The sequence below is a fragment of the Rhinoraja longicauda genome, chromosome 39, assembly GCF_053455715.1.
Source record: "Rhinoraja longicauda isolate Sanriku21f chromosome 39, sRhiLon1.1, whole genome shotgun sequence".
In the NCBI taxonomy this organism is placed as follows: Eukaryota; Metazoa; Chordata; class Chondrichthyes; order Rajiformes; family Arhynchobatidae; genus Rhinoraja; species Rhinoraja longicauda.
In genome coordinates this window covers 5,298,179-5,303,065 of record NC_135991.1, presented here as the reverse complement: position 1 = coordinate 5,303,065, position 4,887 = coordinate 5,298,179, and the positions used below count along the sequence as shown (strand labels likewise).

The 4,887-nt window shown below is 41.9% G+C and overlaps 1 non-coding gene across 1 annotated transcript; it reads right to left on the bottom strand.

Moving 5' to 3' along the window:
* Positions 1-4,460: 4,460 nt before the first annotated feature.
* Positions 4,461-4,651, bottom strand: LOC144611281 (U2 spliceosomal RNA). The gene has a single exon (XR_013549504.1). It is a non-coding gene; the product is annotated as a U2 spliceosomal RNA (small nuclear RNA).
* Between the last annotated feature and the right edge of the window lie 236 nt (positions 4,652-4,887).

Genomic DNA, 4,887 nt, shown 5'->3' with positions numbered 1-4,887 from the left:
CAAGCCCTTCCAAACTAAAGAAGGGTCATTAGCTGAGAACTTGCTCCTCAGCTTCTTAGAGTACCTTTCCTTGGCAGCTCCGATTACCCTTCTCAGCTTGTACTGGCTTGCCTGTAGAGGTCTGTATCCCCACTCCTGTAGGATCTACCCCTGCAAGCGTCAAAATGCCTAAAGTCAAGTCAACGCCATGTAAAAACTGAACAATTTGGTGAGAGCGTATGGGAGTGATATATTCTCTACAGACAACTGCGTGCTGGTTTGCAAAGCATGTGAGAAAGCAGTGAGAAAACATCCTGACTCTGGTGATGACACAGGGAAAAACACACGAGAAGAAATATTTCATCTACCAGCATGTACAGACAGCTAAACACATTTTTAACCATATTTTGGTTGTGGAAATACATGCCTTTTTATGCCTTTTTTTGGCAATGTCTTTTTGGTGCCTTTTTTGTAATTTTATTATGCCTATTTGCCTGCCTATTTCAGAGATTTTTAGTGCCTGAACCTCCTGGCTCTGGTGATGACACAGGGCAAAAAAGGTGTGAACGGCTCCATCTCATCTCCTTCAGCTGCAAATTGTGGCAAACACCCCCCCCCCCCCCCCCCCCCCCGTGGTTTCAGTAGCATTCCTTGCGACTAGGGACGGTTTTCTCTCACTCCCCTCCCCCCCGAAACCTAGATGCAGGAGGAGGCCATTCGGCCCATCGAGCCAGCGCTGCCATTCAATATGATCATGGCTGATCATCCAAAATCAGGCTTATTCCCCATATCCTCGATTCCCTCAGCCCAAAGAACTAAATCTAACTCTCTGTTCTATAAGTATGTAAAGTATTGTACTGAAATTTTTATTCCAAGTTGTGTTTTTTTTGTATCTGAAGAAGCATTCTGTAAGTCTTTTTCTAATACGGTGATTTCTTTTTCTAATCTTTCAGATTCCTTCCTATAATCTTTCTTTATCTTAGATGAGTAGCTTATAATTTGGCCTCTCAAGTATGCCTTCATTGCATCCCATATAATGAATTTATCATTAACTGAATTTAAATTTGTTTCCAAAAATAATCGAATTTGTCCTCGAATAAAATTGCAAAAGTCTTGCCTTTTCAATAGTAAAGAGTTGAGTCTCCATCTATATACTGACTGTTCTTTATCTGGCATCTTAATTTTCATTAATAATGGTGAATGATCCGATAGCAATCTAGCCTTGTAATCTATTTGTATTATTCTTCCCCTTAATTGAGCTGAAATCAAAAATAGATCTATTCTAGAATATGTCTCATGTCTATTGGAATAGAAGGAGTAGTCTTTTTCCCTAGGATGGCTTTTCCTCCAAATATCTATTAAATTTAAATTTTCCATTAAATTCAATGTTATCTTCGCTGCTCTTGTCCTTGTCATTGTTCTTGATGATCTATCCATTTCTGGATCTAAACAAAAGTTAAAATCTCCCCCTACCAATATATTTTCATGTGCTTCCGCTAGATTTAGAAAAGTATCCTGCACAAACTTCTCATCATTTGTATTTGGTGCATATATATTCATTAAAGTCCACAATTCTGAGAAAATTTGACAATGTACGATTATAAATCTACCTACTGGGTCACTTACAATATTTTGTATCTTAATTGGTAGCGTTTTCTTAAATAGGATAGCAACCCCTCTTGCTTTTGAATTAACAGAAGATGCTACCATACTTCCTACCCAGTCTCTCTAACTTTTGATGTTCTTTTTCCGTTAGATGTGTTTCTTGTAAGAAAGCTATATCCACTTCCAATTTTTTCATCTGTGTTAAAATTCTCTTCCTTTTTATCGGTCCATTTAACCCATTCACATTATAACTTAGAAAATTTAATTTATTATCCATTCATTCTTTTTTTCTTTTCCCCTTCTTCCTTACCTTGATATCTCTTCCAATATTTACGTTGTGCCGTATTTCAGTGTACTCCCTTCCATCGTCCAGATACAAATACAGAAAAGAAAAAAGAAAGATAGAAAAGTAAACCCTCCCTCTAATGTTGTTAATAAATAGATTAACAACATTACCCCCCTCTATTATACGAGGTGTGGTCCACACCACACTTGTGCCCATGATTATGGTAGAGCATGCATATTCTCCAACCCCCCCGATATTTCAAGTAGTACTTCTAAAGATTAACTATCCTTAATACAATTGATCCCCTCTATAGTATACAGAGAGGATAATAATCATTCATTCATCGATCTTCTTAATCAATTCTCAATGGCAATTCTTCAGCAAAATCTTGTGCTCTGACAAAGTCTTTGAAAATTTTATTTTCTCCAATGTTGATCATGATCTTCAAAGTAGCAGGATGCAGTAAAATGAACTTATAACCTTTCTTCCATAAAATATTTTTTGCCTTATTAAATTCTTTTTTCCTGCTCAACAAGACATTACTAATATCTGGGTAAAAAAATATTTTTGTACCTTCATACTCTATTGGTTTTCCCTGTCTTATATTCATCCCGACTGATTTGAGGACCAATTCTCTATCTTGGTATCTTAAGAATTTAATCAACACAGATCTTGGCTTTTGATTAGTCGAAGGTTTCGGTCTTAGAGCCCTATGTGCTCTTTCTATTTCCATCGGTCCTTGTTTATCTATTCCCAGACTAGTCACTATCCAATCTTGAAAAAAATTGATTGGGTCTTCCCCTCAACTCTGTTGGCCGAGAGGCTGAAGTTTCGGAAACGAGTGACGAGGAGGGAACTAGCAGTGGAAGTGGAAACAAGGAAGAAGGAGATCAAGAAGATTCAGAGATTAAGATTAAAGCGATGCTTGAAGAAATTATTAACAGGCTCAAGAAAATTGAAGATCACAAAGTGATGGAAAATGAAGTGAAAGCATTGAGGAGAGATAATAAGCAACTGCATAAGGACAATATGGAAATATATAAGACTTTGAAAAAAATGGAGGAGAATTTTCAAACAGTGATAAACAGAGTGGATAATATAGAAATGGAAAATGAAATGTTAAAATCTAGGGTGGAAAAAAATGAAGATAGTATTACTGCTGCAACAATTGAAAGCAAAAAGATCGTGGAGAAGTTGGACGCCTTGGAAAACTACAGCAGGAGAAATAATGTTAAAATTGTTGGCTTGCCAGAGAGAGGGCCATGCCTCTCCGCCTGCTGAGGGCTCCTCAAATCCAGGCCCCTGCTCCGTCGGGGCTGTAGGCCTACCTTCGATTTTTTTTCTTGATTCCTTTGGTGGATTTCTTTGCTTCTGTGGCAGCTGTGCTCCCTTCTTTTCTTTCTTGGGAGTCATCAGTACGTTCTTTATACTTTTAACTTTAAATTAAAGTACTTGAATTCTTTTAGTGCGTCTTTTTTTGGTAGTTTAGGGCTTTGTTTTCGGGAGTGCTGAAAAGTTATGTCTACTCAGCCAGACATTGGACACGCCCCCCCTAAATCTAACTCTCTCTTGAAAACATCCAGTGAATTGGCCTCCACTGCCTTCTGTGGCAGGGAATTCCACAGATTCACAACTCTCTGGGTGAAAAAGATTTTCCTCAACTCAGTGCTGAATGGCCCACCCCTTATTCTTAAACTGTGACCCCTAGTTCTGGACTCCCCCAACATGGGGAATGCTGTTCCTGCATCTAGCTTGTCCAATCCCTTAAGAATTGTATATGTTGCTAGAAGATCCTAAATTCCAGCGAATACATTCTGACCCGTTAATTCCTACTCTTTGCTTCCTGTCTGCTAACCAGTTCTTTATCCATGTCAACACCCTACCACTAATACCACGTGCTCGAATGTTGCACACTAATCTCTTGTGTGGGATACACTGGCTCTTCCTCATCCAATCAATTGCTGAAGACTTCTTGCAGAGGCTTCTCAGAGCAACTTGCAAACTTGCCTTCGACACAAAACTCCGCTCATGCTCACTCACCTGGCCTTGCCTTTCACCTCCACCAGCCACCCACCCAGCCGCCTCTCCTCCTCAGCCGTAAACCTGGCTGGTGACAAGTCCACAAACCCCCCCCCCCCCCCCCCGACCCGACCCATCCAGGCACCGCTCACTCGTGTGAAGGCGCTAAATTCACCTCTGCCCCCGTCAGAGAGTCGATAAGTCCTACCTTAGCGGTGTGGTGCTCGCTGTGGTTCACCTGCCGCTCACCCTCTTCTCTTGAGAATGACTTCATTTGCAGAGCCGGCAATTTGCTGAAGATTTGTTGGGGAGCGGCGGAAGTTTCAGTGCATTTGGGTGGAAATGCGAGCAGCACCTTTAAAGTATCCACTGGAAATAAAGGGCAGCACACACAGAGTGAGAGAGGGGCAGCACACACAGAGTGAGAGGGCAGCACACAGAGTGAGAGAGGGCAGCACAGAGTGAGAGAGGGTCAGCACACACAGAGTGAGAGAGGGCAGGGACACGCAACAAGCGTGAGGAGAGGAAGGAATTTTTGTCTTTTATTTTCAACTTTGAATATCTCCCAAAAGGGGAGTGCACCGTTCCCAGAGACACTGCAATACCAGGTCGATGCGTGGAGTGGACGGAGCAAGCCCCTATTCCATCTCCCAGTTCCAAAAATCAATTTAATATATGGTCCCTAGATAAGGGACGTATCAGATATTAAACTGATAAGAACAGATACTACACTTGATCTTAGCCAAAAGGCCGAGAAGCGATAACCCGTAACTGCGCGAACCCGGCCACATCCCGCCCGCCCCCCCGCTTTATAGCCAGGGTGAGGACCTGCAAAGGGCTCCCCCGCCGCCGTCTGTTGGCGTTTCCCCCCCCGACCCGCATGTTCTGTCTCCACTTCCCCTCACCCCCACTTTCCCTCAAATTTTGTCCCCAACATGTGAAACTCTTGTAATCTCTCCAATCAGACGGGAGAGACGGTGCTTGCCTGCGGCCACGTC